The 25,250-nt window shown below is 42.9% G+C and overlaps 1 long non-coding RNA gene across 1 annotated transcript; it reads left to right on the plus strand.

Moving 5' to 3' along the window:
• Nucleotides 1-9,105: 9,105 nt before the first annotated feature.
• On the plus strand, nucleotides 9,106-21,635 carry LOC135913323 (uncharacterized). The gene is made up of 4 exons (XR_010567966.2): nucleotides 9,106-9,302; nucleotides 10,853-10,894; nucleotides 13,453-13,657; nucleotides 16,333-21,635. It is a non-coding gene; the product is annotated as an uncharacterized lncRNA (long non-coding RNA).
• Nucleotides 21,636-25,250: the final 3,615 nt, after the last annotated feature.

The raw sequence follows: 25,250 nt of genomic DNA on the forward strand, positions 1-25,250 counted from the left end.
TACTTGCATTTTAGGTTTAGAGACGCCATTGAGAAAAATCACTGCGGAGCGTTTTATTTTCTTGGACACCGGTAATATGAGTCGTTAACTGATTGCACGCGGGGTTTCAAGCATCAAACGTGACACGCACGAAAGAAAGGTTCTTTTTAACTTTGCCTCCATTTACTGTTGAAGTTCCCGTTGTAATTCGACTAATAGATGCATTGAAGATACATTTGACCCTGCGGTTTGCTAACATCAGTGCCCAATTTCCTAAAAAAAAAACCCTATTCTTTAGCGGGCGACACGTTTCACCACCTAAGAAATATTATCGCACAGCGCAGGACGCGCCTGCATGTATGGGAAGTTTCTGGAATGTTATCGATGGTTCCATCCGCTGTCTGTGATCGAGCCTTGTGTAATCTGATTGCACGTGTGCGCGACGCGAATAATGTAGAACTTTGTGGAAGACACGCGGGTGCCAGCGATTAGTCTGGAACGTTCGACGATTGATGTATAGAAGCCGACGCGCTTGACCCGTTGATCAGATTTTCGACGATCGCCGACTGTGTTCGCCGCTCTCGTTGTGCTTTAAGTGTAGCCTGTTTTGTGGGCACAGGTTCGCCCAATAAAAGCTTGTTTTGTCTTTCACAGTATTGCTACTGTATTCTCATACGCCACTCCACGTGGCAATATTACTTATCTCACCATACTGATTATCAGCATAAAGTTAGAACTCGTTCACGTAACACGACACGTTTTCTTACGCTTATTTTTTGCTACGTACGTCGAAAGAATGAAATCAACTTCCCGCTGATATCATTTCTATTACTACCAATGAAAATTATCGAAGACTAGCTCACACTGTATGTTAACAAGCATTTGTAGAGTAATGCTGGTTAAATTTCTGTTGCTTATATTTTGGCATGATAGTACTGTATCTAGTAGGATTTCAGCTAACATTGTTACACCGAATACTAGCAATTATTGCGTGTGAACTGTTAATATATTTCCTCCCTATTTCTGTGTGACACGCTCCGCTGTATAACGCGAAAGGGCCCTGAGTACAAACAAACAAACAAGCAGACAAACAAACAAACAAATAAGCAAATATATAAATAAATAAGTCATTTCTGTTGGCTTTATATGATCATGAATAACAACATCGAGGAGCTCTGTTTCCCTTCTGCTCTCGTTTATATATGTTGTAACACGGCCAGAAAAAGAGGTTGAAGAACGGTACGACGACGATCTCAGGGGTGAGCAGCAGCATTTGAACAGTACTCTTCCTGATCGATCATCTCTGCCATACCTAATTTGTAAACAAGCACACATCCATCCGTAACAGTTTTGGTGGATGTGCGAGGTAATGATTACTCTACATCTCTCTATATAGCGCCTATTTGCGTGTTTAAAACGTGCACCATTTTTAAATAAAACCTACGTTCAAATGTGGATGCGCGTTACAATCATAACGAATTCTAGTCAAAATGAAAATTGAAACCACTTTTTACCACAAAAAAAGCACCTCTATGCGAGGTAGCTAGCCATTATGCCATCGCACGGGCGTTGTTCTTTCACGCCTTGGTCAGCGGTCGCCGAGTTCCAGTAAGCTGTACGTGTGTCATTTCTAATGCATTCGATGGAACTGAAGATGACTCTCTGTGGTCGCTAGACAAGGAAAAGGAGGAGTCGTCGCAGGCCGATAGGGACGCTAGCCGCTAAGGCTCAGCGGTTTGCGCGTCTGTGCGTCTTTGTATGTGCCATAAATTTGTTTCAACGCGGTACGAGACGACTCAGGTTTCGTTAGCTGATGTACGTCATGGAATCTTGCAAATCCAGCATATATATATATATATATATATATATATATATATATATATATATATATATATATATATATATATATATATATGTATATATATATATGGAAAAAAGAGGTGCAGCGGTGGCGTAGAGGTAGAACACCCGCCTCGCGTGCAAGAGGTCCGTGGTTCGAATCCCGGTGCCGGCAGTTTTCCACCGTATTAAAAAAAAATTTAAAAAATCCGCGTGCTGATAAAATTGCATGAACAGGCCTGGAGTGTGGCCTGATCCCGGTGACCAAAACCGGCAACGCACTCCCTCACCAGAGCAGGATTGGCCACCCTGGAGCAGTACTTGGCCACAACCTCCTATATGAACAACACAATCAAACCCCGGCCCTCAGTCCCCAGCAGCTGTGAAGCAACTGACCACGGCGGTGGTCAGACCTGCCACGCAGCAGAGGGTGCTAAGAATCACTGGCTCCGGGCAGGCCGCCATTGGAATATGAACCTGGCAACGTTTAACGCTAGAACGTTATCTAGTGAGGCGAGTCTAGCAGTGCTATTGGAGGAATTACAGGGCAGTAAATGGGATATCATAGGGCTCAGTGATGTTAGGAGGCCAAAAGAAGCATATACAGTGCTAAAAAGCGGGCACTTCCTGTGCTACCGGGGCTTAGCGGAGAGAAGAGAACTAGGCGTCGGATTCCTGATTAATAAGAATATAGCTGGTAACATACAGGAATTCTATAGCATTAACGAGAGGGTGGCAGGTCTTGTTGTGAAACTTAATAAGAGGTACAAAATGAAGATTGTACAGGCCTACGCCCCTACATCCAGTCATGGTGACCAGGAAGTCGAAAGCTTCTATGAAGACGTGGAATCGGCGATGGGTAGAGTGAAAACTAAATACACCATACTAATGGGCGACTTTAATGCCAAGGTAGGCAAGAAGCAGACTGGAGACAATGCCGTGGGGGAATATGGCATAGGCACTAGGAATATCAGGGGAGAGTTATTAGTAGAGTTTGCGGAACGGAATAATATGAGGATAATGAATACCTTCTTCCGCAAGCGCGATAGCCGAAACTGGACGTGGAGGAGCCCGAACGGCAAGACTAGAAATGAAATACACCTCATACTCTGCGCTAACCCTGGCATCATACAAGATGTGGACGTGCTCGGCAAGGTGCGCGGCAGTGACCACAGGATGGTAAGAACTCGAATTAGCCTAGACCTGAGAAGGGAACGGAAGAAACTGCTACATAAGAAGCCGATCAATGAGTTAGCGGTAAGAGGGAAAATAGAGGAATTCCAGATCAAGCTACAGAACAGGCATTCGGCTTTAACTCAAGAAGAGGACCGTAGTGTTGAAGCAATGAACGACAATCTTGTGGGCATCATTAAGGAGTGTGCAATGGAAGTCGGTGGTAACTCCGTTAGGCAGGATACCAGTAAACTATCGCAGGAGACGAAAGATCTGATCAAGAAACGCCAATGTGTGAAAGCCTCTAACCCTACAGCTAGAATAGAACTGGCAGAACTTTCGAAGTTAATCAACAAGCGTAAGACAGCTGACATAAGGAAGTATAATATGGATAGAATTGAACATGCTCTCAGGAACGCAGGAAGCCTAAAAACAGTGAAGAAGAAACTGGGAATTGGCAAGAGTCAGATGTATGCGTTAAGAGACAAAGCCGGCAATATCATTACTAATATGGATGAGATAGTTCAAGTAGCTGAGGAGTTCTATAGAGATTTATACAGTACCAGTGGCACCCACGACGATAATGGAAGAGAAAATAGTCTAGACGAATTCGAAATCCCACAGGTAACGCCGGAAGAAGTAAAGAAAGCATTGGGAGATATGCAAAGGGGGAAGGCAGCTGGGGAGGATCAGGTAACAGCAGATTTGTTGAAGGATGGTGGGCAGATTGTTCTACAGAAACTGGCCACCCTGTATACGCAATGCCTCATATATCTATATATATATATATATATATATATATATATATATATATATATATATATGTGTGTGTGTGTGTGTGTGTGTGTGTGTGTGTGTGTGTCTGTGTGTGTGTGTTACTCGTATCCGCACCAAATGCTTGCCGCTGCCCTGAATTGAAAGGTTGTGAAAAAAACAACTCGAATAATCCATGGAACAAAATACACGGCGCTTGATCAGGCTCCCTCTGCGAAGGAAACACCGGCCGTCAAAGTAAGCCAGTGTAAAAGGCGGCTCCAATTTTCTTTTTACAGTTTCGCCAAACTATTGCTTTCCTCTCTGAAGCCAGAAGCATACAAGCGTCACATTTATAACTATACCCATCCTGTCTGCTTTGCATGGTATGACTTTCCTTGTACATTTCCGGCACGTCTATTTCGGGCAGGCGCCGCTTCTGTTTGGTATCACCGGTGAATCATCTGATGTCGCAATTGTCGTTTTTGTACGATTTATAGTTACAGCGGAAGGAAAGCCTGCGGGTTATCTAACTGCTTTAGCAGTAACACTTTTCTGTCCATCTTGAAATGAGATGGTTGGAATTTTTTCCTAGAAAAGTTTCTCCTAAAAAGAACATTCCTGAAGGCGTTTCTCAGGAAAGTCGCACTACCGCATTCAGGAATGGATGCTGCAAGGGGTCTTCCGCTACTTGCCTACACCCCAATGACTGTTTCCTAGAGTGCCGCCATGTGTGCGAACTGCCGTCCCTATCGAGCGCACCCTTCATTTAAGTATGCAGGCGTCATCGCACGTTTTTGCCGCTGCAATGGAACCTCACTGTGCCGCCTTAGGGTATATTGGAACTGTTATGAAAACTGCAACTTTCAGTGGTCGCTTCATTTGTTTGAGAGAGTTTACATAGGAAATGTCTTGAATCCGGGGCTGATGTGTGATGCCTTTCGGAAACAATGGCCACATTGCTGCAGTTTCTTAAATCATGTTTAGACATGATGGAAAGCCGTGACTGTTCGCGTCGCTCCTTCACTCAGAGAGTATTCTGTACGGGCCTTGCTCTGTACCTCGACCCACCTTCCTGCGATGTAGGCTAGCAAAAGAGGCGCGCGTTTGGTAGACCTACGAACATGTTCATTCTGTTCTCACCCTCCACAGGGTAACAACAGTGACAGAATGGTAGCAGCTCGCCTAACGACTAATTTTTAATAACTTGCCCCCCCTTGACCAGTAATCGTAACTAAAGCTGTCGTGAGAAGCTGACACAGTACTATAGTGGGAAATGAACACTCGCAGTCATAAGAGGAAATCTTGTTAGCATAAACTTTTGCGTTTATTGTTTCATGATTCTCTCGCTTTATTCGATTGGGCCTCGTTGAGGGCAGTCTCGCATTTTGTGTTTGAAGACCGGTCATAACTTTGCGCTTCATTCCCCCTTCTTATCCCTCGTATCACTCGTCATCTTTTCCTGCGACTCCACCTCCCTCCGTCACTGACTCGCTGCTTTTCTTTTCCTCACCTCCCACCATTGTTCACTCCATCACATCCGGCTTCCGCCCTTTCTCGCGGAATCCTTCTTTCTTTGCATTCCATTCTACCTTTCTCGCATCTCATAGTCGTTCACACTTGTCACTATTTAATAAATCGCTCGTTTTATGCTTGCATGACGTCGTGGCGATGCCCCCTCCCCTCCCACAACGCATGGTGCACAAGCACGGAAGCAGATGTGCCCTTTTGCCCGTTCTGCTCGTCGAGCCACATCTCCTCACGTGGCGTCGCAGCCAATGGGAACTCCGTCGAGGTGTCCTCGTGACCTGTCTTCGCAGCGAATGGCAATGCGAGTTTAAGTGTAGTTTCTTTGCTAGAGATGGCAGTCGCCGGCTTTCTCAATTAATGGGCCAAATGATGCTTGCGCATCTGTGTATTTCAATTACAATTACTTTTACAAAATAAAATGAGGCGGATGCCACGCCCTGTGGGAATTGATGTCATGCGAAGCAGTATGCGGTGAGCCTACCAAGTTACCGAAACGACCATGAGAGCACTAAGACGTAGGCAACTATTTCATGACCTACATGGCACGCATGTAATGACATTCATGTCAGGATCTATCATTTATGTTTCTCATACATTACTCACATCCTATGCCAATTTTAGTACCTATCAAGTTAACGAAACGACCATGAGAGCATCATGATGTAGGCGGCTGTTTCATGACCTACATGAAACTTACGATATCCATGTCATGACACGCTTTTATGTTCGTCATACACTTTTGTCATACTGTGCCAATTTTGGTACGTACTGTTCGCTCAGGGCCGTGGCTTTAGGGGCAATGGCCAGCTCTCTCAGAGACGAGCCAGAGTGCGGGAGACATGCAAAAGGCAACGTTTACTGTCAGCTACGGCGAGCAGCTACGGCGAGCCGCGCCCGGTGGAGAGATCCTGCGTGATGAGTGCGTTGGGAGATCTCCGGCACGCGGCATAAATGACACTGGATGCGGGTTTCCTCAGAATCAGAAGAATAAGAAGGATAAGAATGGGCTGGGGTGCGTTTGGCAGGCATTCTCAGATCATGAACAGCAGGTTGCCGTTATCCCTCAAGAGAAAAGTGTATAATAGCTGTGTCTTACCAGTACTCACCTACGGGGCAGAAACCTGGAGGCTTACGAAAAGGTTTCTACTCAAATCCCTTATGAAAATGACTGTTGAAATGTTGTTGGCATATTGTTGACGAATTGCTGACTCAATAGCCTTTCAACAATACCTCAACAAATATTGAAACCACAGAGCAATAATTCAACAGTAAAGTTGTTGGGCAGTTCACAACAAAAAAGTCGTTGACTAAATTCTGTTGGTATATTGTTGAATAGTGTTGAGTATTATTGAGCCATTGTTGAGTAGTTTTCAACAATAAAGTCGTTGACTAAATTCTTTTGATATATCATTGAATAGTATTGAGTATTATTGAGCCATTGTTGAGTAGTTTCCAACAATAAAGTCGTTGACTAAATTCTGTTGATATATTGTTGAATAGTATTGACTATTATTGAGCCAATGTTGAGTAATTTTCAACAATAAAGTCGTTGATTAAATTCTCTTGACATATTGTTGATTAGTATTGAGTATTGAACCACTGTTGAGTAGTTTTCAACAATAAAGCCGTTTACTAAAAGTTGTTAACTTATTGTTGAATAAGATTGAGTCACGAGCAATATTGAGTTTCGAAGTATATGTGAAAAACACACGAACATACGTATGTGTGCGTTTTTTGCATATATATGTTGCTTTACTGATCACTTGTCACCATTGCATATATACAGGGTGTTGTTTCACGTTACTTGAACCATAGATGTATATACACGTGTTTCAGCTAACTTTACTCAGAGTTTAAAAATATGCCGATGCACCATAAGACGATGTGACCAAATGCATGTTGCTCACTCTTGTATGTGTTACGCTATTCTTGTATTTTTCCTAAGTAGTTAATTAGTCAAGAAAATTAGCCATTCTGAAGGAACAAAGTTAGGCGAAAAATTCCAATTAGAAAGTTCTAGAGCACTTTGTAAAACGTCCGATTAGGCCATTTCTAACTTTCTATCTATTAAGTGTTATTGTTTTTCAGCTTACTGCGGATGCCCGCGAAATACAAAAAATATCACCTGACATACCCGCTTGCGCGCCGTGCTTGCAGCGCTCTCAAACGAGCATACCATCGAGCAGGGTGTGCTGCCGCTTAAAAGGCGACAGGGCAGTGACGAAGGCGTTGGCTGAGGTATTATAATTGACGCCAGCGACGTGCTTCCCTCGCTGCGGTTCATGATGGCGATAAGCAGACGAGTGTTCACACCGGTTAAATGGTATGTTTTCGATTGTGCGCGGAAGGCTTAGGAGCAGTGCAATCACGACTCGCAGGCGGGCATGTCATGTGGTGCTTTTTGTATTTCGCGAGCATACGCAGTAAGCTGAAAAACACTAATGCTTAACACATAGAAAGACAGAAACGGTTTATTCGTACTTGTTGCCAACTGCTCTGCAACTTGCTAATTGGAATTTTTTTCCTAACTTCCTTGCTTCAGAAGTTGGTTAATTATCCTTGACTAATTAGCTAATTAAGCAAAACACAGAAATAGCGCGACACGCTACATACCAAAGGGAGCAACATGCATTTAGTCGCGTCGTCATAGAATGCATAGAGTTTACACTCGGCCTAAAGTTAGCAGGAAGAAACACCCTGCATATATATATATATATATATATATATATATATATATATATATATATACGCAGTTTGAGAAGACAAACGTCTCTACTAGCAGTGACAAACAACCGATGATTGGACGCATCCTGCATTTCCATCGGCGTCCATTATAAGGGGGCAGTGCCCTGGCTGTGTGTTAGGAAACGGCATTGCATGCCTCCATATTAAATATGGTGAAGGTGGCGGAGAACGTTAACAAAATTCAAGTCTGGGGTTTGACGTGCCAGATCCACGCTTTGATTATGAGCCGCACCGTAGTAAGGAACTCCATATTTATTTTCACCATCTGGGGTCCTTTAACCTGCACCGAACGCACAGTACACGGACGTTCTTGCATTTCAGCTCCATCGAAATGCAGCCGCCCCGACCGGCATTAGATCCCAAGCACTCGGGTTATTAGCGCAACACCTCAGGCCACTATGCCACCACGGCGGGTGCGGCGGATAAAGGAGTGAACATCGTTTTTACAGAGTGCGTATCGCTTAGATGTTACCCGTTAGCACGCACAGAACGAAACGAAAAGCTTGGCTGATATGTATGTCATCGTGCTCATATTTCACATGGAGGCCACATTCTTTTCTGTGACGTAGACGGGGTGCTGGCGAATGTGTTGGGAATCTGCTCGGCCACCAAGCAGAATCTGCGCTGCTATACGTTCTCGGTGACAAATCGCACAGCGCAGAAGCACACACACAAATGTTTAAAAGAATGGGACGACAGACCGCCTGCAGTTTGCTGTGACGTCGAAATAAGAAGCACAAACAGCGACGTTTCTGTACTTTTCTGGTCAATAGTTCAGTTCGCATGGTTGCGGCACGCATTACTTTTTTTTTAAATCCGAACGACGAAAACTGTGCGCGCACAAATTAGCACGGCGTTTGCGACGTTTGAATTTGGCGCCTTTTCCCGCGCAGTCCATTAGCTCCGGCCGGTGCACCGCGTTACTGCGCCAAAGAAAGTAGTTCATCAAAGAAGTGAAGCAAAAACTTTCATACACATGCAAAGCGCAACAATTGTTCTGTAATAACATGAAATCACAGAATTTGTTATCAAATAGTACAATTTATGATAATATAAGCGTGTATTTGTATGAGTGTACATGTATGATTGCGCGTTTGCGGTGTTGATGCTTGGAGCATTCCGGCGAGTTCGTGTACGCTGTTCGCTTGAAAGCTTCCTGCTTTTCTGCGTTCTTTGTGTGCTTCGCTGTGACATCTTTGGAATATTCCTGCGTGTTGCTCGCTTTTTATGGGCTTGTTGCCTCGAAGATCGCCATGATCGCCTCCGACTCAGCGTCATCAAAGGTGAGTTGATGTTTCGAATTCCCCTTGTTCGTCCATTGCGAAGCGGTGTACGGGAGCCCGGAAATGAGTTCAGCGCCTGTGCGTGTTTTCCACGGGCCTCTTTTCTAGTTTTCATTCCTAGCACTATCCTTCCGTTGCGAGAATTGGTTGTACAGCACTAGATTTGTGATATATAACGTGGAGCTTTGTTCTGGTTTAACTTTACTCTCCGCTTGTGGTGACGTAAGGCAGCTATGTGGTGCCAGCTAAAACAGGGCTGTTGTACGCCATGATTTCTGATACGGTGTTCGAGCACCGATTGAGTTAGCCTTATTAATGAGCGCATAACAATGCGACCTGAAACCATCCGATCTGTACTGTAATCGAAGATATTTCGTTTGCGCCACGCTAGTACAAGGCGTGTGAGTGAGCTGTAGCAACAAAGGGGGGGTGGGGGTGGCGGTGGGATCAGCGAAAATGTATTCTGTTGCGCTGTTCCCTTCAGGATCGAGTGACACCGCGGTGCTTCAACGCCACTATATGCCACGCCGTGCGGCCGACGTTCGCGCGACCGGAAAACACACGAGGAGGCTGTCGCGCAATAATAAAAAATTTCAAGTGTGTACACGCGATTCTATGCCATACGTGACATACAATAGGGGTGATGCCACAGAGTGCTGCGAAATCACCGAGTTATACGCCTTGCCAACCGCGTGTGTTTTGTTTTCCACCTGTTAGCGCGCATTCAACTTTCTTTTTTTATCTTCTCCGTTCGGTGCCATCGAGTGCTTCGCCCAAACGGCTTCGCGTAGGTGCTCTGCATTCACGGAAAGGCAGATTTCATGGCACTCCAGGTCCTACTTTACTGGGATAGAACATTAAAGAAATATAACAGCGTGAAATTTCAGCTTTTCGCACTTTAGTAACTGATTGATGTAACAAAGTTTTAAAATCAGTAAAGGAACGAGATAAATGCCTGGCATATATGCCTTGTCGTCCCACTGTGTTTCGAGGCGGCATGTATATGTTATCGGCAACATAAACATCAATAATTAGCATTGTTTCTTGTGACCATAGAAGTAGCTAGTTATGTCGAAAAGCCATTTTTGCTTTGAATCCGAGCACTACACAGTGAGCAGATTGAAAGGGGAGCGCATCGTTGTGAACTAAATGACGACGCTTTGCCACAAACTTGGAATAATGTTTTTTGTCGAAAGAGCAGGTCTGTGAAATTCTTTCTTTGAGTGTAAGCAAAACTTCAGTAGCATCAGGTAGACGGGGAGTAAAAGAATGTAACACTGGGGCCTTATATGAAGGAGCTGCCTTTAATATGTGGCCATAACAGTTAAGTAGATGCGTGGAAATAATTTTTAATATAAGTAGAGGAATGTGAAATAAATTATTTGACAAGCTCACACTGCCATTGGCAAGAGCAGCCACACTTTCGTGTATTCGATGACTAGTCATTTGTATCCGTCCATTTATGTCAGCCTAATGGTCCATGTAGCTCTTTTGATTGTCGCTTTTGCTGCATCGTGGCTTCACGTTTTAATACTGACATCTTTTTTCAGATTCAAAGTGAGCTGGGAGACGCCCCAGCTGGCACGCTAAAGGTGAATTCTTTGGTCATCCATTCTGTAGCGTCACCATGATCAAATACAGTGATGCCGTGAAAATGTATTGCAGGAAGCAGGAAAAAAAACATTGCTGATGCAACTGCAAGGCATTTGCTCCAGTGATCAATTGGTGCAGAGTGCCTTCTTTAGGAGACATGGTGCCTTTAAGCACTCAGCTGAAAGACTTAACAACTGCACCGGGACTGGGGGTGAATTCAGTGTCACTTGTGAACATATTAAACGCAGAATGTGTCTTTTTCAGTGTATATGCCTGATATGAAACTTAGTGTGGACATTAGTGGTCTACATGAGTGAACATCTTTATAGTTTTACCAGAACGAAGGTATAATGGCCTATGTCATACAGCAGTGCACTGCTAGATGTATCAAACCAGAACAGCAGCACCCTTCGAGAAAGTTGGCTGAAGAACGAGCAATGATCGGGGCTTTCTGCATTTCAAGGGCCAAATTCCAAAAAGATTGATGCCGAGCTGGATGGTGCGAAGTGCCGGTCACCACATGCTCTATCTTGGCATTATGTCTTGTTAAGATACAGAAATTGCATCACTGCTCATAAATTGGAAATTGGAAGGTTGAGGGGAAGTGGAAGGGCTCCCCTCTGGAGCAGCCAGTGCATGCCCTTTGCTATACTGATAATCCTACCGTAATGAGAACCAGTGATGCATGTTAACCTATTACGCAGCCAAGTGCATTCCTTGTTTTGTATTAAGGGGACACTAATGACACCCTAAATGAATTTTAAATAAAGCATCGTCTTAAATAACTACTTCTGTAAATTTCTTGGTAGTTGCTTGATTATTAGAGAAAATAAAGCTCAAAGTTTAATTTTCTGAGTATCGCCCCAAAATCTTCGTGCTGACACCTCATTGTCACATCATGGATTCCATGTATTTTTTCATACTTTGGTTGTATTGGTTCTGTAAATGTTCCTGACGCTTTTTATTTGGGTTTTTGGAATATGATGAAGAACATCTTTATTTGTAAAAAAAATTGCTACACCTGAACAGACATCTAAATCCATGACGTCACAGCAAGCGGGTGTGGTAACTTCAAGGCAGCACTGCCACCAATCTTTCCTCTTGCTGCTTTTACAGTTTACTCGGCCTCTTGTCACGGTATGAGTGAATCTCTTGAATTGTAGGAAGGTCATGTACAGACACATCTAAAATAATTTTTCTCTATAGTGCTTTCATGCCGTAGTTGCTTAGGGGTGTTGGCACAGCTCCGCTAAGCACGAGGTCACAGGATCAAACAACCGCATTTTGATGGAGGGTAAATACAAAACTGCCCAGGTACCTTGCAGCCTAATTTAGTAAAAATTAGTCCAGAGTTCCCCACTATGGCGTGCCTAAACATCAGATTGTCATTTTGGCACTTAAAATGCCAGAATTTAATTAATTTATATTTCTTTAGTGCTCCTTTAAGCTGTAGAATTCATGATCTCTGCAAAAACTCATGCTCAAAGTATTCTCCATAAAGATTAAATAAACAGTAGATATAAGTGTCTATTTATATATTGAATTGTGGTGATACGTGATGACTATTAGAACGGTGGTACAACAAGACAGACAGAATTGTAATACAATGTGTGACGGCACGATGATGCACATCGAGGAAATGACCGAGTCTCCCTAGAAGTCCCTGACATGGGCATCAACTGACTGTCCACAAACTTCTGAGTTCACTCCGTGATCTTGTGCAGCCTGTGCTTTGTGAGTCGATTAATTTAATTGAGGTGGTGGTTGGCACATACTGTCCTTGCAACTTATGTACATTTCATACAGTGGAGTGGAATCCTCACACATTACATCTGGAGCACAGCAAGTGAACATGATGTGTAGTAATTTTAGTAATGATCGACAATCATGTCCCTCTTCGAGCTCCTAATGCTGCTTGCCAACACAAGCAGCAGCAGTTGCCCAAGATAGCGGGAAAGAGATTCATTGAAAAGTGGCATATGCCCAGGGTCGCATACCCAGTCACCCAAGCTGTTCTGACGGTTGATTTTGAACTCTTCCCTCAACATAGCAGCCCAATCTCCCCATTAGACCATGGGCTACCTATTGACACAAATGGATGGGAAAATAGAGACCTGAAAATATGAAGTATCCTAAGAATGGTAATCACAATAAATAGTACTAGATGTGCATTGCTCAAGCTCTTGGGCCAGTTGGTGCATGATGAACTTGAAAAAGGGGGGTACCAGCAAAACAAAGGACGCGCACACACGGAAGAGGCGTTAGACAAGGAGTCCGTGTCTAATGCCGTTTCCTTGTATGCGTGTCATTTGTGTTTCGCTGGTACTCCCCTTTTTCAAGTACTAGATGTTTGGATACTTTGGTTTATTATTCTTGTTTGTGCTGGATTGTTCTTCTGAAACGTGGCATCCGGACAGCATAAGAAGCTTGTAAGAAGTCCAGTTTAGCATTCTAGATTTGCAACAGGTACTTTTTTAATTTATTTGCAGTAGGGCTGTTGTGTGAATGTGCTTGAAAGGCTTAAAACTGTTTTGCTAACATTTACTTAAACGTGCAGGTTCACATAGGTTGAAGGAGTGCACATTGAGAAGGTTATCCTGGCACAGCTTACCATGGCCTGCCATGGTGGACCAGGAAAGTTTGCAAGGGCCTTGCTTCACCATGTGTTCACAGAGGAGGAGCTCATGGGCCATTTGGCCTTTGGAAATAACACCAAGGGGCAAAAAGGGCTCTTGACCCCACCAGGGACAGTGCTGTTATAGGCAAGTACCATATATCCTTTCTGGTTGCATTTTTACATTCACATTTTTTTCTAAAATTATGAACTTGCCATTGGCATAACAAACGACTTTCAAGTAGCCCGTGTCTGCAGTTGTGTGCTACGATAGCCTACTATTTGGAATGACTGTTCATATGATCATAAGTGCGTAATGCCGCCATACACAAATGCTTCTAAAATTTGAAAGCTGCCTTCACTGCTGAAAGTTTTTAGTGGCTCCACCACATAACATGAGCTGCATTGGCGCATTAGCAGTGCTACATGGCTGTCATTGCAAGGAATAGTTGTCTGTGAAGCACGCTCCAGATCTATTGGCATGGACGACATGTTTAATTAGCCTGAAAGTGTTATTCTAATACACGAATTGCGGAGAAGCTATGCTCAAGTGTGGTTACTGCTCAGCTCGAGCAGGAGCACGTTCACCAAATTGCAGAAATAAAAACAGCTCTCCAGGTTCTGAGATGTGAAACAGTAGATTCACCAATTTTAACAGACCACATCGAATTAAGGTTGCTCCTATATTGAAGGAGGTCCATGTGATGCCAGACAGCAGCCTTTTAGCAGAGGGAACCTGAGTGGTGTGGCAATTTTCTTTTGGTTGTTTCAATCAAAGAAACAACATGGACAGAGTTGCAAGCATTGCTGTCAACAGTACTACGTTTAGTGGGCGCTTACTCATTCTAAGCACTTAACCTATGACTCGTATTTATTAACGCACACTTTATCACTTTGTATTCTAAGATATGAAAAAAAATATTTATGTGGCTTTTCCCCATATACTTCAATAAATTGAAAATAGGCTCTTGGGGCCTAATGTATAAAGCTTCTTACAGTCCATCAGACATGTCCACTACTCCCATTCTGAAATTGTTAGAATTGATTCCTGCTTCCTTACTTCACCTACCTGTTAACAGGGTTATTATGAACCATTGCCAAGTAGATTATGGGCTTAAAATAATCAAAAAGATGAATGGGCTTTTCTGTCGCTCTTGTTTAGCCCGTTGAGGGTCACATTTTGGGGAGAAATATGCCTCTCTAATTTAGGAGTTAATATTTTTTGTGGTTTGCAAATGCTCAAAACTTTCGAATTGAATAGTGTCCTATTCAATTTAGTCTTTGAATGGTCACTATTTGTAAATGTGAGTATTCTAATATTTCGAAACACCAATAAAACATGAAATTTGAGCCAAAGTATGGTAAATTTTCACGTCCAATAACATAGTATAGACATAAAACGTAAGAACTTGTAAGAATAGCAGACCAGGCTACATTACTTAAGTAGCTGTACTTTAGAGACTGTACAGCAGTCATTTATTTTTACTGAAGAGTCCTGTGCATGTGAAGAAACCTTTTGCTGCTCCATTTGTGCTTTTAATAAACAGCTCTTCATAACATAACAATGACAGAAACTTGCAAACATTAATAATACTAGGTTGTGAGCCTCATCTTACATTAATTGTGATATCAGCTGTTCATTATTCAGAAGCTATCCATTATTTGATTTGCTTCTAGCATTATTCGGTTCAGCCTCAAAAATCACTTTTCGTGCACTCTTAATATTTTTATTGCAGATTTAAGTTCTTCAGAGTGACGTTCCGAGAAAATGAAGTGGTAAATAATATTTTTAAATAACGATGAAGTGGCAATACCATTTCAGTATTTGCAGTTTTAGATGTTTTATTTTTTTATGGAGGATAAAGCAGCATAATTTTTTTGTGTAATGAAACTTACAAAAACTTGTGGCAACACTCCCAAATTACTGCAATGACAGACACCAAGGAGCTAAGTGAAAATCAGTTTTGGAGAAACCCATGGAGCGACAGCACTTTAAGAATATTTTCTAGAAGCCTCAGAAGGTTGCAGCACCTCCAGTGGGATGCTAGGCAACACTTTGGCAAATTTTTTCAGAACGTTCCGTCACAGCCACAGATGTACGGCAGTAAACCCTAAAAGGGTTAAAGAAGTCAGTCCTATGGCATATGGCTCTTAAAAGACAGCATTTCTTCGTATCTGTCACATTCTGCATGTTTCATGCTAAGCAGCTTGGTGCACAACTACATGGAATCCTCATTATAACAGTAATTCAATCGTTGAGGCAGAAAACATACTTTGCTGTAAGCAGTGTCTTCTTTAATGTAGAAAGTCCTAAGTCATTGTAAGGTGAGAAGTACATTCCGATTGCATGTGAACTCAGGAAACCTAACTTCAAATGAAGCTACACTCAATTGTAGTGACATGACAGTATTGTATTTGGAGCATGGAAAAGCACAGTTAAATGCTGCACATTTTAATTATGAAAGTTACAAGAAATAATTTAATTGTCAGTTCAGGTTTATTTATGAACAACATGAATTTTTTTCACCATTTTGTTTCTCAGCAAGCAAAGTTCACATCTTCGACATTGAGGATATTCGTAAAGATATTTTGCTACAGTGTTTTGTTCCTCTTTGCCCTTTCCTGCATTTGACACTTAGTGGAGTCCCGTGCCACACAGAATCAATTTAAATGGTCATGCTGCAAAGCTGTACCCGTGGAAAGTTGGAATTAAGCTACACAAATGCATAAATCAATTTCATTATAACAAGGGCATATTGCATGCCATTCTTTTGCATGTAGAAGTTGCTTTTTAAAACTTGTTCTGGCTTCTTGTTGTTGCAGGCTTCACGTGTCACAAGTTTCCTGGTACCAACATGCCCTATGTAAAGAACTCTGGCCTCGCTTCTCGCATGGGACCAATAGCCTCTCAAGAGCCCAAGTTGGACAGCTCAAACCAAAACACAAGTGTTGTGCTTTTGTAACTCTCGACATTTTTATGTTTTATGTTAGTCTCCTGAAGGGCTCAATTTGGATTTCTCAAATGAGCATACAAATGTTGTGCCTTTCTATGCCTTGACATTTTTATGTTAATTTTATTTATGCTAATTATGCAAGTCTCCTGAGAAGCCCACATTGGATTGCTTAATCCAGAATACAAGTGCTGTGCTTTGTTATAGTTTACTACATCTTTATGTTAGTTTTTGATATGGTTCCAGTAAGGATAGTGTTTCCTTATTAATATATTTTTTAAGTATCTTAAGTCATTTCATGCCAAACCACCCAATTTTGTCAAGAACTGTTCCACTATGGCAAAGCATTTCAAGTTTGCTTGATTTTGAGTAGGTGCAATAAGAAAATTTTTGAGAAAATTTGCTTTCATACATACACTTGAGTCATTCCAGGGCAACCAACCAGCGTTTTTTTGACCATCACAGATATAGTTGAAACTCCGAACTCTTGCTCCCCATTTATTTTCCTTCGCAAAAATTTTTTTGAATTTTGGCAAAAATTTATTGTTCTTGCCCAGCTAAGCTAGAAGGCACTGATACACGTTTCTTTTGAAAGGGAAATTGTATGATCCAGATATTCAGGTGATGTTCATGTCAAGAGACAAGTGGTGTGACTGCCAAAATTTGCAAAGTTTGAATTTTCTTCTAATGTAGGGAAATACAGAAGGCACAAAATAAATATAAAATCAGACTGGTTGACTTGGGATAGCTGCAAAATATTTCAAGCCTTGTAGGTTCAGTTGATCAGCTAAAAAAACTGAAAGTTCCAATTTTTTGCAAGAAGCTTCGTGTTGAAGGTAAAAAATCAGCTTTGGAGGTTGGCACAAAAGTATGTCGCCCATCGTTACACAGCCCTACATGTCTGCTATGCATGTGACAAGTAACAAAAAGGTATTCTTTAAGTGCAATAAATTATTTTCTCTAATGTTCATTTGTGGATCACACATACAGCATAAATATAGCATAAATATATGAAGCCATGTCAGCTAGCAAGGAAAGATTGTTAATATAATTAGCCACAAAAACTACTCAACAAACTGACTGCCTTTTTTATCATTGCGAAGGCAGGTGACGTCAAGCGCTGCAGCTGCAGTCTCAACTTGTATTTTTTTAACATGAATGCAAAAAGTGGTCGCCAGTGGTGTCTGACCACATCAGACTGAACAAGGCAAATATGACTTTTATAGGTGAACACGTTCTGGCTCTGAAACAGTGGTAGCAAACACCACGAGAATTTGTTCACACTTATGTAGGTTTTCAGTCTTAATTATGAAGGTGTTTTCTACTTGCATCATCATTGGGCTCCAGGGAGCAGGGCACGAAGTGTCCTGCTCCCTCTGTGTTGCATTGCAGTGCGACATGCCCTTTAAAATGCTTTGTATGAACAATATCAGCGCTCTTCCTGGATTTACTGTCTACATAATAGCCGATATTTCTTTTTGTAAACTGCATGAAAGATATCTTTTAACACTGCAGGATTCCCTCACATATTAATACGTACGAGGTCTGTTAGAAAAGTATTTGACTTTTTTTTGCAGACACCTGATGAATATGAAACAAGCGCGTTTTCATCAGCCACCCTTGAACCTTTTCGCGCGTGCACGAATTTTTTCCCGCCTGCCAATAGCGTGAATTGCTGGGACGCAGCATTTGAATGAGGTAGTACACGGTGCTCTCGTCGTTTTTTTATTGCAAGGAAAATGGCGGAGCGACTGGAGCAGTGCTACTGCGTCAAATTTTGCCAGAAACTGGGCGACAGCCACGTGGAAACCATTCGGAAGATTCAGACTGCTTTCGGTGACTGCGCTATGAGCAGCACACAGATTAAGGAGTGGTACAACCAGTTTAAAGACGACCACGCATCGGTGGAGTGCGAGCCACGCTCCAGTCGGCCATCAATATCCCGAAATGACCAGGTCATTGCCTAAGTGAACCCTGTGGTGATGCGGGACCGTCGTGTGACTATCCAAGAAATTGTGGAAGAGGTGGGCATCAGCACATTTTATCCACATTCCATTATCACCGAAGATTTGGCCATGAAGAGATTTGCCCCGAAATTCGTTCCCAAGCTGCTCATGGTGGAGCAAAAGCAACTTCGTGTTGAAGTCTCACAGACATGCTGGATTCCACAAACAGTGACCTCAACTTCACGAACACCATAATCACTGGTGACAAGTCTTGGATGTATGTTTATGACCGGGAAACCAAATCCCAGTCATTACAGTGGAAGCATTCCACGTCACCAACCAAAGACCGCTAAGTGCGCATCAACGTTAGTGTTGCTGACTGCTTTCTTTGACTCCCGCAGTGTGGTACACCATGGGTACGCACCACAGGGTCAAACAATCACTAAAGACTACTACAGGGATGTCCTCCATGGCCTATGTGATGCTGTGTGGCGCAAGATACCAAAGTTGTCAACAGGAAATTGGCGCATCCATCATGACAATGCTTTTCTCGCACTTGATTCAGACTCTTTTGGCGAAAAACCAGACTCCTGTAGTTCGACAGGCTCCTTACTCTCCTTATATGGCCGCCTGCGGCTTCTGGCTATTTCCCAAAATCAAGAGGCCATTGAAAGAAGCACAATTGCAGACAAGAGAAGACATTATGGCTGCAACGACAGCTGAGCTAAACTCCATTCGGAAAGAGGCCTTCTCGGAATGCTTCTAACAATGGCAGCACCGCTGGGAGAAGTGGCTGGAGTCCCAAGGAGACTACTTTGAGAGTGATTAGGTTTCCAACGCTCCAGTTATCCCAGTTTTTTTTTTCTTCAGCCAAAGGTCGAATACTTTTCTAACAGACCTCGTATTGATATTTTATGTGTAATGGCTGTATGGTTTACCTGGCCCACACCAAACACAAGCCTCGTTGCGTTAGAGCATGTGTCCCTTGGCAATAAAATGCAGACACTAACACCGCTTCTCTGTCATCTGTGTGGAGACGAAGCCAGCTTTGTGGTCTGCATTCCCAGCCGGCAAGCAGTGCGCACATCCGAGAAAAGTCGGTGCTGACAAAATTTCAAAAAAGAATTTCTCGCATTTAAAAATAATGCCTTTTTTAACTTCACACATGCATAGCAGACATGTAGAGCTATCCAATAATGTATCACATACTTTTTGGCCAACCATGAAAGCTGTTTTTTCCTTCAACATGAAGCTTCTTGCAAAAGATTAAAATTTGTCTTTTTTTACAGGCGATTAGCTGAACCTTCAAAGCTTCACATTTTTTTGCTATACTATGTCACCTGGGCTACCATTCTGTATTTAATTTCTGTCCTGTGAATTTTCGTTACGAAAAAAAAAAATTGCAATTTGACTCATTTTTGCCGGTGCTGAAAGCAATTGAAGTATTCAAATATTTAAAAAATTGGCTATTTTGGCAGTTGCATCACTTCACCGTATTTCCACGCACACCATTTGAAGGCCTCGATCAATACAATGTGCATTTGAAGAAGAATGTTGATTGATGTCCTCTAGCTCAGCTGAGCAGGAAAACTAAACTGTCACCAAAGTGCTACAAAATATCTGGCAAAAATAAATAAAAGTGGGTAACAAGTTTTGAACTCTAGTAAACATATAGTAATGTTTCAGCTATATGTGTGCTGTCAAAAAAACGCTGGTCGATTCGGCATGGAATCGCACACCTGCAAGTGCCTCTGTGCCATTGTCAGAGTTCAATAAAAACTGCATTTGACATAACTTTGTAAAAATAACTTATTGCTTCCTAAAATACATGAGTAAAATTAATAGGTATAAGTCAGCTTAAATTTAAAATGCAACGAAAGATCTCTGGTAATGGCATGATGTGCCTTTCATGTTTGCATGAAACCATATCTTTTTCTGAATTCTTTCGTTATTTTTTTCTGGCAGTGAATAAAATTGTAATGGAACTCTCACAAGGAGTAACTTTGATTCCAGCACATCACTAATAGCTGTTTTTTTTTCCATATAAAAATCTGAAGTAGTTAATATGAATAAGTCGCTTGATATGGAATGACCTGCGCAGGAACGTTATCATGGCGGAAAACACAACTGGATCATGCAACAGCAATGCAGCATAATAAATTGCTCCCATCAGCATCACTTATTGTGATTGCCATGTTTCAGAAGTATGTAACGTTTACCGAAATTGGCACATACCATTCAAGCAACAAATAAGGATTGTACAGTGATCCTTTTTTCAGTTTTACAGATCTTTAAGTTGTCTGTGCCAGGTAGCATAATTTTTTTTCTTGAGCTGGATTATTCAGAGGTGGACATTACTAGCACAAGAAATGGAAACATTAAACTGATTCTCATAAATTTATTAATTCACTTATCACATCACGGCACATATTTCAGTTTGCAAAATGTAGCCAGTGATTTTGAAAGACATATTCACTTGAAATTAATTTCCAGGATGACACCAGTTGCGAAATTTTTCCATAAATGTGAGAAATACATGGGCATTCCGGTTACTTTTGTGCTTCAATGCATAACAGTGCGTTCTGTTAAAAAAAAGTAAGTGCTACAGCAGTGCATTTCTACAGCCAGTTTGATGGCATGTGTCTCGTTACTGGTGTCATTCTGGAAGTTCGTTCTAAGTGCATACACCTTGTAAAATTACCGTCTACAATTTGAAAAGCTTTATTAGGAACTGAGTTTTTCTTAATCAGCTGACTATGGTGTCTTGATTTCTCATGCAAATAATGTTTGGCACTCTGTATCTAGAATTATGTTAGCTGCAACAGTCCGTGTTTAATAAATTCCATGAAACTTAAAGATAACCACCCTGCATATCAGGTCTCAGTTGAGTGCTGTGGGCTCAAGCAAATCGTGCCATGGTAATAGTACCACTGGCTCCCAAATAGAGAAAGCAAGTGCCTTTTTTTAGTGCTCTTATTAACAGTCATGTCAGTCTGCTTCTACATTTAATTTAGGTATTTATTTTTAAAAATGTATTTCTTTTGAGAAATGTGTTTTACTTGAGGGCCACACAGACTACATCTTCAGTATTCTGTTTTGTTATGGTGTCAAGCTGCAGGAAGTTTGTACTGTGCAATAGTTTTTAAGAAGTTTCTGATGTGCTCAAACTACAAATGGTTGTACATTTACACAGTTGTTTGTTTACAAATAAACAGTTCACCTAGAAAAATGGTTTTTGTCTGCATCAGTTCAGCACTCTTAATATTGTGGAGGTCCATCCACTCTGACAATTGAAAAAAGTGGCATAACAGTACTGCTAGCAGTTTTACAATATGGTTTATTACAGGCGATCTGGGAGCATGCTTTTGAGCCCAGGGTGGCAGAGGCCTGCGATACAAAACCCCTGTATTTAAATTTTATCCCTGCCGTCTCACAGGAAACATACCAACGTGACATCAAAGGTAATTATATGCAACGTAGCTCAACAGTATTTTAAGGAAAGTGCAGGTTTAAACTGCTAAATACCCAGTGGGGCATAAAGGGCTTTCAACATAATTTGTGTTGATGTTCAACAGATCTGCAACAATTCTTCCATGGGCTTTCAATATTAATGAACAACACATTTCAACAACACATCAATGGGCTTTCAATTTTGAGACAACACATCTTCAACAATTCTTCAATGGGCTTTCAACATTGACAAACAACACATTTCAACAATACGTCAATGGGCTTTCAAGTTTGAGCTTCAACAATGCTTCAATGGGCTTTCAACATCGACAAACGACACATTTCAACAATACGTCAATTAGCTTTCAATATCGACAGGCAACACATCTTCAACAATGCTTCAATGGGCTTTCAACATTGAAATACACCATAGTTTCAACGATATGCCTACGATCTTTCAAATTGAGAGGCCACAATGATGTTTCGACAGAATGTCGCGGGCCAATTATCAACACTTGTCAACAATTTCCTCAATGCTGTTTCAACAATTCCCCAATGATCTTTCAAGGTCATTTGTTGACGTTGAACAATGATATCTCAATAACCTTTCAACAATTTTTTTTGTAAGGGATTGAGGACGACGCAACGAGCTATGGAAAGAAGAATGATAGGTGTAACCTTAAGGGATAAGAAAAGAGCAGATTGGGTGAGGGAACAAACGCGAGTTAATGACATCTTAGTTGAAATCAAGAAAAAGAAATGGGCATGGGCAGGACATGTAATGAGGAGGCAAGATAACCGATGGTCATTAAGGATTACGGACTAGATTCCAAGGGCAGGGAAGCGTAGCAGCGGGCGGCAGAGAGTTAGGTGGGCGGATGAGATTAAGAAGTTTGCAGGGACGGCATGGCCACAATTAGTACATGACTGGGGTTGTTGGAGAAGTATGGGAGAGGCCTTTGCCCTGCAGTGGGCGCAACCAGGCTGATGATGATGATGATGATTATGATGATGATGATAGACACAAGCCTGCTCGGTTGGATAGCACACGGAGATGAGGCCCCGGAACCGGCTAGGGAACCAGCTCTGCCGAGTCCCCGATGAATGGCAGTGGCTGGAACTCCCAAGGCAGCCGCGGGATCCTGCCAATGAAAGCTTTCAGGGAATCAAGGTGGCGACAGTGCGCTGGGCAGTGGGCAGTGACCCGCGAGCAGGAGGGGTGCGGTAGGACACTCATCGTGTTAGAACCGGTGATGCTGGCGGAGCGCGCGTGGAGAGCGGGACATCTGTAATATGCGCAGCGCGTTGCATAAGAGTGCTGGCATGACAATGACATTATGAAACATCATACGTCGGGCTTGATATCTTGCAGCTACGGGACTCAATGTAGAGGAGGCGCCGAAATATAGAAGAATACAGACGCGTACCTACCCACGTTTAAGTAGATACTATAAAATAAACCCAACATTGAACACTAACCCTAGCCGGTGGTGCGTGTCGTGGCCTTCATTGCCTTACGTAACATGGGAGTGCGACAAAATACCTCATGCCGTTAATTCACCTTTGGTACTCACCACAGTAAGGGAGCCCTGGGACGCCATCCTCGCTCTTGCTGACCTCGAGGCCAAAAATGGTCTCCTGGATCAAGCTGGGCGGGTTGCGACGGCCACTGGAGTCTTGAAATATGGACCCACCCTGCACCGCTCCCTGCCGCCATTTTTTTCCTCGTGAATAAAATTTTCATTTCTCCTCCTCTTTCTTGCAGCTTCAGTGTTGAATAAGCCAGCAAAAGGGGTTACGGGAGTACCGTGAGTGTTAAGAGGGGCACAGTATGGGGATCCCGGCTGCATGGAAGCACAGTGGTGCCGCCGTCATCATCATCGGAGCGGGCTGATTCTCCCTGGCCGCACACAGCAAGCCTGGCACGGAGAGTGGGGATCAGGAAGCTGGGTCTCAGTTGGTCTGGGCTCCGGACAGTAAAGGTTGTCCTTTGCATGTCTCCCGCTCTCTGTGTCGTCTCTGATACCGTCAACTGGCACCAGTCGGGCGTCAAATGTGGGTTCAGGGCAGGGGCTTCAGAGCCAGTGGGCAGCTGAGTCTCTGAGGTCGCACTAAACTCTGTATTGAAACCAGAGAAATACACATTATTTAAGACAGAAGGCATTTTCGTGAAGGTTGCTCGTGAAACGAAATTCCTAAAAAAGATTGCATGCAACACGAGCTCCTCCCACACAACATGGTAGGGTTTCAACCCCACCTATTCACGCAAGATGTCATGTGGCTCCTAAAGAGAAAGGTCTTTGACGTTAAAACAAGAGACGTTCGAGGCATCCTCGCCCTCGATCTCACGAAAGCATCCGACACCATCTCGCACCGCATCAAATTGGGGTCTGTGGCAGGCCTCGGCCTCGGCCAGAGTTTTCAGGAGTACGTGCGCTGCTTCCTAAAAGACAGAGAAGCCCGACTACGAGTCTTACAACTTAGGTTGGACTGCTACACGCTGGGCTCCGTCGGAACACCGCAAGACTCAGTCATCTCCCCATTAATATTTAACATAGTGATGAAGGGACTCGCAGACAAACTACGAGTCATCCCGAACGTAAATTGCGCTCTATATGCAGGTGACATCACCATATGGAGCTCGGGAGTCTCCCCGGCAGAAATGGAGCAGGCACTACAGTCTGCCCTAGATGCCACGGAGGAGTACCTACTAGACACAGGACTGAAACTATCCTCCAAGAAATCGGAACTCTTACTATATCGCAAGTCTTGCCAAGGAGTCCGATACCTAAATTCCTCTAAACGAACTTCCGATCGCACTACACACAAGAGACGGACAACAGATTCCGCGAGTCAACCACATACACAATCTCGGGCTTCTAATCGAAGCCACCGGATGCCACGGACACACGATAAAACACTTAACCGCCAAAACCGAAAACATGATCAGACTCATCCACAGAGTCTCAGAGCGCAGGAAGGGTCTCTGCGAAGATAACCTTCTGCGCGGATACCACGCGTTCCTTATGAGGCACATTAATTACGTCGCCTCTGCCAACAATTGGACGAAAACAGAAAAGACGAAACTAAACAAACTCATGCGCAAGAGCGTCAAACAGGTCTTGGGTATTCCGCAAAGAGCAAGTACAGCAAAGGATGATCACCTAGGCATGCACAGCAACATCGACGAATTGATCGAGGCTCAGACTGGCGCAAATACTCCGCCTATGCTCGTCCAAAGCCGGTAGACTAATTCTAAACGAAGCTAATGTCTCCCCATCTCCCTATCTCGAGAACGCTGTCACCCTACCGAGTGAAATTAGAGACAACTACAGCGTCTCACCGTTTCCCAGAAACGTCCACCCACTATCCAACGCGGGTAGGCGCCGGGCCC

This window comes from Dermacentor albipictus, chromosome 7 (genome assembly GCF_038994185.2).
Source record: "Dermacentor albipictus isolate Rhodes 1998 colony chromosome 7, USDA_Dalb.pri_finalv2, whole genome shotgun sequence".
Taxonomy (NCBI): Eukaryota; Metazoa; Arthropoda; class Arachnida; order Ixodida; family Ixodidae; genus Dermacentor; species Dermacentor albipictus.